Source organism: Pimephales promelas, chromosome 1, assembly GCF_988280905.1.
Source record: "Pimephales promelas chromosome 1, fPimPro1.hap1.1, whole genome shotgun sequence".
NCBI lineage: Eukaryota > Metazoa > Chordata > Actinopteri > Cypriniformes > Leuciscidae > Pimephales > Pimephales promelas.
In genome coordinates this window covers 34,144,540-34,158,407 of record NC_142769.1, presented here as the reverse complement: position 1 = coordinate 34,158,407, position 13,868 = coordinate 34,144,540, and positions in this window count along the sequence as shown.

Genomic DNA, 13,868 nt, shown 5'->3' with positions numbered 1-13,868 from the left:
GTATCCCCAATCTTCTCAAAACTCTGGATTCTGATAGAGGGCAATGAGACATAGACCTGAGTGCAACAATGGAGGCTCTAGACCCTTCCAGAGCTGAGATATCGAAACTCAAAATTTCGACCAGAAAAAAAAAACGACTGTCACCCCTTACGTTTTTTTTTTTGGGGCGAAAAATTAAGTATCCCCAATCTTCTCAAAACTCTGGATTCTGATAGAGGGCCATGAGACTTAGACCTGAGTGCAACAATGGAGGCTCTAGACCCTTCCAGTGCTGAGATATCTAAACTCAAAATTTCGACCAGAAAAAAAAAACGACAGTGTTACCCCTTACGTTTTTTTTTTTTGGGCGAAAAATTAAGTATCCCCAATCTTCTCAAAACTCTGGATTCTGATAGAGGGCCATGAGACATAGACTTGAGTGCAACAATGGAGGCTCTAGACCCTTCCAGTGCTGAGATATCTAAACTCAAAATTTCAACCTGAAAAAAAAAACGACAGTGTTACCCCTTACGTTTTTTTTTTTTTTGGGCGAAAAATTAAGTATCCCCAAACTTCTCAAAACTCTGGATTCTGATAGAGGGCCGTGAGCCTTAGACCTGAGTGCAAAAATGGAGGCTCTAGACCCTTCCAGAGCTGAGATATCGAAATTAAAAATTTCGACCCGAAAAAAAAAACGACAGTGTTACCCCTTACGTTTTTTTTTAGGGAGAAAAATTAAGTATCCCTAATCTTCTCAAAACTCTGGATTCTGATAGAGGGCCATGAGACTTAGACCTGAGTGCAACAATGGAGGCTCTAGACCCTTCCAGAGCTGAGATATCAAAAATCAAAATTTCGACCCGTAAAAAAATGACAGTGTTACCCCTTACGTTTTTTTTGGGGGGCGAAAAATTAAGAATCCCTAATCTTCTCAAAACTCTGGATTCTGATAGAGGGCCATGAGACATAGACCTGAGTGCAACAATGGAGGCTCTAGACCCTTCCAGAGCTGAGATATCGAAAATCAAAATTTCGACCTGAAAAAAAAACGACAGTGTTACCCCTTACGTTTTTTTTTTTGGGCGAAAAATTAAGTATCCCCAATCTTCTCAAAACTCTGGATTCTGATAGAGGGCCATGAGACATAGACCTGAGTGCAACAATGGAGGCTCTAGACCATTCCAGTGCTGAGATATCTAAACTCAAAATTTCGACCTGAAAAAAAAACGACAGTGTTACCCCTTACGTTTTTTTTTTGGACGAAAAATTAAGTATCCCCAGTCTTCTCAAAACTCTGGATTCTGATAGAGGGCCATGAGACTTAGACCTGAGTGCAACAATGGAGGCTCTAGACCCTTCCAGAGCTGAGATATCGCAAATCAAAATTTCGACCCGAAAAAAAAACGACAGTGTTACCCCTTACGTTTTTTTTTTTTTTAGGGCGAAAAATTAAGTATCCCTAATCTTCTCAAAACTCTGGATTCTGATAGAGGGCCATGAGACTTAGACCTGAGTGCAACAATGGAGGCTCTAGACCCTTCCAGAGCTGAGATATCAAAAATCAAAATTTCGACCCGTAAAAAAATGACAGTGTTACCCCTTACGTTTTTTTTTTGGGGGGCGAAAAATTAAGAATCCCTAATCTTCTCAAAACTCTGGATTCTGATAGAGGGCCATGAGACATAGACCTGAGTGCAACAATGGAGGCTCTAGACCCTTCCAGTGCTGAGATATCGAAACTCAAAATTTCGACCTGAAAAAAAAAACGACAGTGTTACCCCTTACGTTTTTTTTTTTGGGCGAAAAATTAAGTATCCCCAATCTTCTCAAAACTCTGGATTCTGATAGAGGGCAATGAGACATAGACCTGAGTGCAACAATGGAGGCTCTAGACCCTTCCAGAGCTGAGATATCGAAACTCAAAATTTCGACCAGAAAAAAAAAACGACTGTTACCCCTTACGTTTTTTTTTTTTTGGGCGAAAAATTAAGTATCCCCAATCTTCTCAAAACTCTGGATTCTGATAGAGGGCCATGAGACATAGACTTGAGTGCAACAATGGAGGCTCTAGACCCTTCCAGTGCTGAGATATCTAAACTCAAAATTTCGACCTGAAAAAAAAACGACAGTGTTACCCCTTACGTTTTTTTTTTTTTTGGGCGAAAAATTAAGTATCCCCAATCTTCTCAAAACTCTGGATTCTGATAGAGGGCCGTGAGCCTTAGACCTGAGTGCAAAAATGGAGGCTCTAGACCCTTCCAGAGCTGAGATATCGAAATTAAAAATTTCGACCCGAAAAAAAAAACGACAGTGTTACCCCTTACGTTTTTTTTTTTAGGGCGAAAAATTAAGTATCCCTAATCTTCTCAAAACTCTGGATTCTGATAGAGGGCCATGAGACTTAGACCTGAGTGCAACAATGGAGGCTCTAGACCCTTCCAGATCTGAGATATCGAAAATCAAAATTTCGACCCGAAAAAATAAAAGACAGTGTTACCCTTACGTTTTTTTTTTTTTGGGTGAAAAATTAAGTATCCCCAATCTTCTCAAAACTCTGGATTCTGATAGAGGGCCATGAGACTTAGACCTGAGTGCAACAATGGAGGCTCTAGACCCTTCTAGTGCTGAGATATCGAAACTCAAAATTTCGACCTGAAAAAAAAAAAACGACAGTATTACCCCTTACGTTTTTTTTTTGGGCGAAAAATTAAGTATCCCCAATCTTCTCAAAACTCTGGATTCTGATAGAGGACCATGAGACATAGACCTGAGTGCAACAATGGAGGCTCTAGACCCTTCCAGAGCTGAGATATCGAAACTCAAAATTTCGACCAGATAAAAAAAACCGACAGTGTTACCCCTTACGTTTTTTTTTTTTTTGGACGAAAAATTAAGTATCCCCAATCTTCTCAAAACTCTGGATTCTGATAGGGGGCATGAGACTTAGACCTGAGTGCAACAATGGAGGCTCTAGACCCTTCCAGAGCTGAGATATCGAAATTCAAAATTTCGACCAGAAAAAAAAAACGACAGTGTTACCCCTTACGTTTTTTTTTTTTTGGCGAAAAATTTAGTATCCCCAATCTTCTCAAAACTCTGGATTCTGATAGAGGGCCATGAGACATAGACCTGAGTGCAACAATGGAGGCTCTAGACCCTTCTAGTGCTGAGATATCTAAACTCAAAATTTCGACCTGAAAAAAAAAACGACAGTGTTACCCCTTACGTTTTTTTTTTGGGCGAAAAATTAAGTATCCCCAATCTTCTCAAAACTCTGGATTCTGATAGAGGGCCATGAGACATAGACCTGAGTGCAACAATGGAGGCTCTAGACCCTTCCAGTGCTGAGATATCTAAACTCAGAATTTCGACCTGAAAAAAAACGACAGTGTTACCCCTTACGTTTTTTTTTTTGGGCGAAAAATTAAGTATCCCCAATCTTCTCAAAACTCTGGATTCTGATAGAGGGCCATGAGACTTAGACCTGAGTGCAACAATGGAGGCTCTAGACCCTTCCAGAGCTAAGATATCGAAAATCAAAATTTCGACCTGAAAAAAAAACGTCAGTGTTACCCCTTACGTTTTTTTTTTTTGGGCGAAAAATTAAGTATCCCCAATCTTCTCAAAACTCTGGATTCTGATAGAGGGCCATGAGACTTAGACCTGAGTGCAACAATGGAGGCTCTAAACCCTTCCAGAGCTGAGATATCAAAAATCAAAATTTCAACCCGTAAAAAAAACGACAGTGTTACCCCTTACGATTTTTTTTTTGGGCAAAAAATTAAGTATCCCCAATCTTCTCAAAACTCTGGATTCTGATAGAGGGCCATGAGACTTAGACCTGAGTGCAACAATGGAGGCTCTAGACTCTTCCAGAGCTGAGATATCGAAAATCAAAATTTCGACCCGTAAAAAAAAAACGACAGTGTTACCTCTTACGTTTTTTTTTTTTTTGGGCGAAAAATTTAGTATCCCCAATCTTCTCAAAACTCTGGATTCTGATAGAGGGCGATGAGACATAGACCTGAGTGCAACAATGGAGGCTCTAGACCCTTCCAGTGCTGAGATATCTAAACTCAAAATTTTGACCCGAAAAAAAAACGACAGTGTTACCCCTTACGTTTTTTTTTTTTGGGCGAAAATTTTTGTATCCCCAATCTTCTCAAAACTCTGGATTCTGATAGAGGGCCATGAGACTTAGACCTGAGTGCAACAATGGAGGCTCTAGACCCTTCCAGAGCTGAGATATCGAAAATCAAAAGTTCGACCCGAAAAAAAAAACGACAGTGTTACCCCTTACGGTTTTTTTTGGGGGCGAAAAATTAAGTATCCCCAATCCTCTCAAAACTCTGGATTCTGATAGAGGGCCATGAGACTTAGACCTGAGTGCAACAATGGAGGCTCTAGACCCTTCCAGAGCTAAGATATAGAAAATCAAAATTTCGACCCGAAAAAAAATTGACAGTGTTACCCCTTACGTTTTTTTTTGGGCTAAAAATTAAGTATCCCCAATCTTCTCAACACTCTGGATTCTGATAGAGGGCCATGAGACTTAGACGTGAGTGCAACAATGGAGGCTCTAAATCCTTCCAGAGCTGAGATATCGAAAATCAAAATTTCGACCCGTAAAAAAAACCACAGTGTTACCCCTTACGTTTTTTTTGGGGGGGCGAAAAAATAAGTATCCCTAATCTTCTCAAAACTCTGGATTCTGATAGAGGGCCATGAGACTTAGACCTGAGTGCAACAATGGAGGCTCTAAACCCTTCCAGAGCTGAGATATCGAAAATCAAAATTTCGACCCGTAAAAAAAACGACAGTGTTACCCCTTGCGGTTTTTTTTTTTGGGCGAAAAATTAAGTATCCCCAATCTTCTCAAAACTCTGGATTCTGATAGAGGGCCATGAGACATAGACCTGAGTGCAACAATGGAGGCTCTAGACCCTTCCAGTGCTGAGATATCTAAACTCAAAATTTTGACCCGAAAAAAAAACGACAGTGTTACCCCTTACGTTTTTTTTTGGGGGCGAAAAATTAAGTATCCCCAATTTTCTCAAAACTCTGGATTCCGAAAGAGGGCCATGAGACATAGACCTGAGTGCAACAATGGAGGCTCTAGACCCTTCCAGAGCTGAGATATCGAAAATCAAAATTTCGACCTGAAAAAAAAAACGACAGTGTTACCCCTTACGTTTTTTTTTTTTGGGCGAAAAATTTAGTATCCCCAATCTTCTCAAAACTCTGGATTCTGATAGAGGGCCATGAGACTTAGACCTGAGTGCAACAATGGAGGCTCTAGACCCTTCCAGAGCTGAGATATCGAAAATCAAAAGTTCGACCCGAATAAAAAAACGACAGTGTTACCCCTTACGGTTTTTTTTGGGGGCGAAAAATTAAGTATCCCCAATCCTCTCAAAACTCTGGATTCTGATAGAGGGCCATGAGACTTAGACCTGAGTGCAACAATGGAGGCTCTAGACCCTTCCAGAGCTGAGATATCGAAAATCTAAATTTCGACCCGAAAAAAAATTGACAGTGTTACCCCTTACGTTTTTTTTTTTTGGGCTAAAAATTAAGTATCCCCAATCTTCTCAAAACTCTGGATTCTGATAGAGGGCCATGAGACTTAGACCTGAGTGCAACAATGGAGGCTCTAAATCCTTCCAGAGCTGAGATATCGAAAATCAAAATTTCGACCCGTAAAAGAAAACACAGTGTTACCCCGTACATTTTTTTGGGGGGGGCGAAAAAATAAGTATCCCTAATCTTCTCAAAACTCTGGATTCTGATAGAGGGCCATGAGACTTAGACCTGAGTGCAACAATGGAGGCTCTAAACCCTTCCAGAGCTGAGATATCGAAAATCTAAATTTCGACCCTTAAAAAAAACGACAGTGTTACCCCTTACGTTTTTTTTTTTGGGCGAAAAATTAAGTATCCCCAATCTTCTCAAAACTCTGGATTCTGATAGAGGGCCATGAGACATAGACCTGAGTGCAACAATGGAGGCTCTAGACCCTTCCAGTGCTGAGATATCGAAACTCAAAATTTCGACCCGAAAAAAAAATGACAGTGTTACCCCTTACGTTTTTTTTTTTGGGCGAAAAATTAAGTATCCCCTACCTTCTCAAAATTCTGGATTCTGATAGAGGGCCATGAGACTTAGACCTGAGTGCAACAATGGAGGCTCTAGACCCTTCCAGAGCTGAGATATCGAAAATCAAAATTTCGACCCGTTAAAAAAACGACAGTGTTACCCCTTACGTTTTTTTTTTTTGGGCGAAAAATTAAGTATCCCCAATCTTCTCAAAACTCTGGATTCTGATAGAGGGCCATGAGACTTAGACCTGAGTGCAACAATGGAGGCTCTAGACCCTTCCAGAGCTGAGATTTCGAAAATCAAAATTTCGACCCGTAAAAAAAACGACAGTGTTACCCCTTACGTTTTTTTTTTTTTTGGGCGAAAAATTAAGTATCTCCAATCTTCTCAAAACTCTGGATTCTGATAGAGGGCCATGAGACATAGACCTGAGTGCAACAATGGAGGATCTAGACCCTTCCAGTGCTGAGATATCTAAACTCAAAATTTTGACCGGAAAAAAAAAACGACAGTGTTACCCCTTACGTTTTTTTTTTTTGGGCGAAAAATTAAGTATCCCCAATCTTCTCAAAACTCTGGATTCTGATAGAGGGCTTGGAGACATAGACCTGAGTGCAACAATGGAGGCTCTAGACCCTTCCAGAGCTGAGATATCGAAAATCAAAATTTCGACCTGAAAAAAAACCCGACAGTGTTACCCCTTACGTTTTTTTTTTTTTTTTGGGGGCGAAAAATTTAGTATCCCCAATCTTCTCAAAACTCTGGATTCTGATAGAGGGCCATGAGACTTAGACCTGAGTGCAACAATGGAGGCTCTAGACCCTTCCAGAGCTGAGATATCGAAAATCAAAAGTTCGACCCGAAAAAAAAAACGACAGTGTTACCCCTTACGTTTTTTTTTTTTTGGGCTAAAAATTAAGTATCCCCAATCTTCTCAAAACTCTGGATTCTGATAGAGGGCCATGAGACTTAGACCTGAGTGCAACAATGGAGGCTCTAAATCCTTCCAGAGCTGAGATATCGAAAATCAAAATTTCGACCCGTAAAAAAAACGACAGTGTTACCCCTTACGTTTTTTTGGGGGGGGTGAAAAAATAAGTATCCCTAATCTTCTCAAAACTCTGGATTCTGATAGAGGGCCATGAGACTTAGACCTGAGTGCAACAATGGAGGCTCTAAACCCTTCCAGAGCTGAGATATCGAAAATCAAAATTTCGACCCTTAAAAAAAACGACAGTGTTACCCCTTACGTTTTTTTTTTGGGCGAAAAATTAAGTATCCCCAATCTTCTCAAAACTCTGGATTCTGATAGAGGGCCATGAGACTTAGACCTGAGTGACACAATGGAGGCTCTAGACCCTTCCAGTGCTGAGATATCGAAACTCAAAATTTCGACCTGAAAAAAAAACGACAGTGTTACCCCTTACGTTTTTTTTTTTTGGGCGAAAAATTAAGTATCCCCAATCTTCTCAAAACTCTGGATTCTGATAGAGGGCCATGAGACATAGACCTGAGTGCAACAATGGAGGCTCTAGACCCTTCCAGTGCTGAGATATCGAAACTCAAAATTTCGACCCGAAAAAAAAATTACAGTGTTACCCCTTATGTTTTTTTTTTTGGGCGAAAAATTAAGTATCCCCAACCTTCTCAAAACTCTGGATTCTGATAGAGGTCCATGAGACTTAGACCTGAGTGCAACAATGGAGGCTCTAGACCCTTCCAGAGCTGAGATATCGAAAATCAAAATTTTGACCCGTCAAAAAAACGACAGTGTTACCCCTTACGTTTTTTTTTTTGGGCGAAAAATTAAGTATCCCCAATCTTCTCAAAACTCTGGATTCTGATAGAGGGCCATGAGACTTAGACCTGAGTGCAACAATGGAGGCTCTAAACCCTTCCAGAGCTGAGATATCAAAAATCAAAATTTCGACCCGTAAAAAAAACGACAGTGTTACCCCTTACGTTTTTTTTTTTTGGGCGAAAAATTAAGTATCCCCAATCTTCTCAAAACTCTGGATTCTGATAGAGGGCCATGAGACTTAGACCTGAGTGCAACAATGGAGGCTCTAGACCCTTCCAGAGCTGAGATTTCGAAAATCAAAATTTCGACCCGTAAAAAAAACGACAGTGTTACCCCTTACGTTTTTTTTTTTTTTGGGCGAAAAATTAAGTATCCCCAATCTTCTCAAAACTCTGGATTCTGATAGAGGGCCATGAGACATAGACCTTAGTGCAACAATGGAGGCTCTAGACCCTTCCAGTGCTGAGATATCTAAACTCAAAATTTTGACCCGAAAAAAAAAACGACAGTGTTACCCCTTACGTTTTTTTTTTTGGGCGAAAAATTAAGTATCCCCAATCTTCTCAAAACTCTGGATTCTGATAGAGGGCCTGGAGACATAGACCTGAGTGCAACAATGGAGGCTCTAGACCCTTCCAGAGCTGAGATATCGAAAATCAAAATTTCGACCTGAAAAAAAAAAGACAGTGTTACCCCTTACGTTTTTTTTTTTTTATGGGCGAAAAATTTAGTATCCCCAATCTTCTCAAAACTCTGGATTCTGATAGAGGGCCATGAGACTTAGACCTGAGTGCAACAATGGAGGCTCTAGACCCTTCCAGAGCTGAGATATCGAAAATCAAAAGTTCGACCCGAAAAAAAAACGACAGTGTTACCCCTTACGGTTTTTTTTGGGGGCGAAAAATTAAGTATCCCCAATCCTCTCAAAACTCTGGATTCTGATAGAGGGCCATGAGACTTAGACCTGAGTGCAACAATGGAGGCTCTAGACCCTTCCAGAGCTGAGATATCGATAATCAAAATTTCGACCCGTAAAAAAAACCACAGTGTTACCCCTTACGTTTTTTTTGGGGGGGCGAAAAAATAAGTATCCCTAATCTTCTTAAAACTCTGGATTCTGATAGAGGGCCATGAGACTTAGACCTGAGTGCAACAATGGAGGCTCTAAACCCTTCCAGAGCTGAGATATCGAAAATCAAAATTTCGACCCGTAAAAAAAACGACAGTGTTACCCCTTGCGTTTTTTTTTTTTTGGGCGAAAAATTAAGTATCCCCAATCTTCTCAAAACTCTGGATTCTGATAGAGGGCCATGAGACATAGACCTGAGTGCAACAATGGAGGCTCTAGACCCTTCCAGTGCTGAGATATCTAAACTCAAAATTTTGACCCGAAAAAAAAAACGACAGTGTTACCCCTTACGTTTTTTTTTTGGGGCGAAAAATTAAGTATCCCCAATTTTCTCAAAACTCTGGATTCCGAAAGAGGGCCATGAGACATAGACCTGAGTGCAACAATGGAGGCTCTAGACCCTTCCAGAGCTGAGATATCGAAAATCAAAATTTCGACCTGAAAAAAAAAACGACAGTGTTACCCCTTACGTTTTTTTTTTTTGGGCGAAAAATTTAGTATCCCCAATCTTCTCAAAACTCTGGATTCTGATAGAGGGCCATGAGACTTAGACCTGATTGCAACAATGGAGGCTCTAGACCCTTCCAGAGCTGAGATATCGAAAATCAAAAGTTCGACCCGAATAAAAAAACGACAGTGTTACCCCTTACGGTTTTTTTTGGGGGCGAAAAATTAAGTATCCCCAATCCTCTCAAAACTCTGGATTCTGATAGAGGGCCATGAGACTTAGACCTGAGTGCAACAATGGAGGCTCTAGACCCTTCCAGAGCTGAGATATCGAAAATCTAAATTTCGACCCGAAAAAAAATTGACAGTGTTACCCCTTACGTTTTTTTTTTTTGGGCTAAAAATTAAGTATCCCCAATCTTCTCAAAACTCTGGATTCTGATAGAGGGCCATGAGACTTAGACCTGAGTGCAACAATGGAGGCTCTAAATCCTTCCAGAGCTGAGATATCGAAAATCAAAATTTCGACCCGTAAAAAAAAACAGTGTTACCCCGTACGTTTTTTTTGGGGGGGCGAAAAAATAAGTATCCCTAATCTTCTCAAAACTCAGGATTCTGATAGAGGGCCATGAGACTTAGACCTGAGTGCAACAATGGAGGCTCTAAACCCTTCCAGAGCTGAGATATCGAAAATCAAAATTTCGACCCTTAAAAAAAACGACAGTGTTACCCCTTACGTTTTTTTTTTTGGGCGAAAAATTAAGTATCCCCAATCTTCTCAAAACTCTGGATTCTGATAGAGGGCCATGAGACATAGACCTGAGTGCAACAATGGAGGCTCTAGACCCTTCCAGTGCTGAGATATCGAAACTCAAAATTTCAACCCGAAAAAAAAATGACAGTGTTACCCCTTACGTTTTTTTTTTTGGGCGAAAAATTAAGTATCCCCAACCTTCTCAAAATTCTGGATTCTGATAGAGGGCCATGAGACTTAGACCTGAGTGCAACAATGGAGGCTCTAGACCCTTCCAGAGCTGAGATATCGAAAATCAAAATTTCGACCCGTTAAAAAAAACGACAGTGTTACCCCTTACGTTTTTTTTTTTGGGCGAAAAATTAAGTATCCCCAATCTTCTCAAAACTCTGGATTCTGATAGAGGGCCATGAGACTTAGACCTGAGTGCAACAATGGAGGCTCTAGACCCTTCCAGAGCTGAGATTTCGAAAATCAAAATTTCGACCCGTAAAAAAAACGACAGTGTTACCCCTTACGTTTTTTTTTTTTTTGGGCGAAAAATTAAGTATCTCCAATCTTCTCAAAACTCTGGATTCTGATAGAGGGCCATGAGACATAGACCTGAGTGCAACAATGGAGGCTCTAGACCCTTCCAGTGCTGAGATATCTAAACTCAAAATTTTGACCCGAAAAAAAAAACGACAGTGTTACCCCTTACGTTTTTTTTTTTTGGGCGAAAAATTAAGTATCCCCAATCTTCTCAAAACTCTGGATTCTGATAGAGGGCTTGGAGACATAGACCTGAGTGCAACAATGGAGGCTCTAGACCCTTCCAGAGCTGAGATATCGAAAATCAAAATTTCGACCTGAAAAAAAAACCGACAGTGTTACCCCTTACGTTTTTTTTTTTTTTTGGGGCGAAAAATTTAGTATCCCCAATCTTCTCAAAACTCTGGATTCTGATAGAGGGCCATGAGACTTAGACCTAAGTGCAACAATGGAGGCTCTAGACCCTTCCAGAGCTGAGATATCGAAAATCAAAAGTTCGACCCGAAAAAAAAAACGACAGTGTTACCCCTTACGTTTTTTTTTTTTGGGCTAAAAATTAAGTATCCCCAATCTTCTCAAAACTCTGGATTCTGATAGAGGGCCATGAGACTTAGACCTGAGTGCAACAATGGAGGCTCTAAATCCTTCCAGAGCTGAGATATCGAAAATCAAAATTTCGACCCGTAAAAAAAACGACAGTGTTACCCCTTACGTTTTTTTGGGGGGGGGGTGAAAAAATAAGTATCCCTAATCTTCTCAAAACTCTGGATTCTGATAGAGGGCCATGAGACTTAGACCTGAGTGCAACAATGGAGGCTCTAAACCCTTCCAGAGCTGAGATATCGAAAATCAAAATTTCGACCCTTAAAAAAAACGACAGTGTTACCCCTTACGTTTTTTTTTTGTGCGAAAAATTAAGTATCCCCAATCTTCTCAAAACTCTGGATTCTGATAGAGGGCCATGAGACTTAGACCTGAGTGACACAATGGAGGCTCTAGACCCTTCCAGTGCTGAGATATCGAAACTCAAAATTTCGACCTGAAAAAAAAAAACGACAGTGTTACCCCTTACGTTTTTTTTTTTTGGACGAAAAATTAAGTATCCCCAATCTACTCAAAACTCTGGATTCTGATAGAGGGCCATGAGACATAGACCTGAGTGCAACAATGGAGGCTCTAGACCCTTCCAGTGCTGAGATATCGAAACTCAAAATTTCGACCCGAAAAAAAAATTACAGTGTTACCCCTTATGTTTTTTTTTTTGGGCGAAAAATTAAGTATCCCCAACCTTCTCAAAACTCTGGATTCTGATAGAGGGCCATGAGACTTAGACCTGAGTGCAACAATGGAGGCTCTAGACCCTTCCAGAGCTGAGATATCGAAATTCAAAATTTCGACCCGTCAAAAAAACGACAGTGTTACCCCTTACGTTTTTTTTTTTTGGGCGAAAAATTAAGTATCCCCAATCTTCTCAAAACTCTGGATTCTGATAGAGGGCCATGAGACTTAGACCTGAGTGCAACAATGGAGGCTCTAAACCCTTCCAGAGCTGAGATATCGAAAATCAAAATTTCGACCCGTAAAAAAAAACGACAGTGTTACCCCTTACGTTTTTTTTTTTTGGGCGAAAAATTAAGTATCCCCAATCTTCTCAAAACTCTGGATTCTGATAGAGGGCCATGAGACATAGACCTTAGTGCAACAATGGAGGCTCTAGACCCTTCCAGTGCTGAGATATCTAAACTCAAAATTTTGACCCGAAAAAAAAAACGACAGTGTTACCCCTTACGTTTTTTTTTTGGGCGAAAAATTAAGTATCCCCAATCTTCTCAAAACTCTGGATTCTGATAGAGGGCCTGGAGACATAGACCTGAGTGCAACAATGGAGGCTCTAGACCCTTCCAGAGCTGAGATATCGAAAATCAAAATTTCGACCCGAAAAAAAATTGACAGTGTTACCCCTTACGTTTTTTTTTTTTGGGCGAAAAATTAAGTATCCCCAATCTTCTCAAAACTCTGGATTCTGATAGAGGGCCACGAGACTTAGACCTGAGTGCAACAATGGAGGCTCTAAATCCTTCCAGAGCTGAGATATCGAAAATCAAAATTTCGACCAGTAAAAAAAACGACAGTGTTACCCCTTACGTTTTTTTTGGGGGGGCGTAAAAATAAGTATCCCTAATCTTCTCAAAACTCTGGATTCTGATAGAGGGCCATGAGACTTAGACCTGAGTGCAACAATGGAGGCTCTAGACCCTTTCAGTGCTGAGATATCTAAACTCAAAATTTCGACCTGAAAAAAAAAACGACAGTGTTACCCCTTACGTTTTTTTTTTTGGGCGAAAAATTAAGTATCCCCAATCTTCTCAAAACTCTTGATTCTGATAGAGGGCCATGAGACTTAGACCTGAGTGCAACAATGGAGGCTCTAGACCCTTTCAGTGCTGAGATATCTAAACTCAAAATTTCGACCTGAAAAAAAAACGACAGTGTTACCCCTTACGTTTTTTTTTTGGGCGAAAAATTAAGTATCCCCAATCTTCTCAAAACTCTGGATTCTGATAGAAGGCCATGAGACTTAGACCTGAGTGCAACAATGGAGGCTCTAGACCCTTCCAGAGCTGAGATATCGAAAATCAAAAGTTCGACCCGAAAAAAAAAAACGTCAGTGTTACCCCTTACGTTTTTTTTTTTTTGGGCGAAAAATTAAGTATCCCCAATCTTCTCAAAACTCTGGATTCTGATAGAGGGCCATGAGACTTAGACCTGAGTGCAACAATGGAGGCTCCAAACCCTTCCAGAGCTGAGATATCAAAAATCAAAATTTCAACCCGTAAAAAAAACGACAGTGTTACCCCTTACGTTTTTTTTTTTTGGGCACAAAATGAAGTATCCCCAATCTTCTCGAAACTCTGGATTCTGATAGAGGGCCATGAGACTTAGACCTGAGTGCAACAATGGAGGCTCTAGACCCTTCCAGAGCTGAGATATCGAAATTCAAAATTTCGACCAGAAAAAAAAACGACAGTGTTACCCCTTACGTTTTTTTTTTTTTTTTTGGGCGAAAAATTAAGTATCCCAAATCTTCTCAAAACTCTGGATTCTGATAGAGGGCCATGAGACTTAGA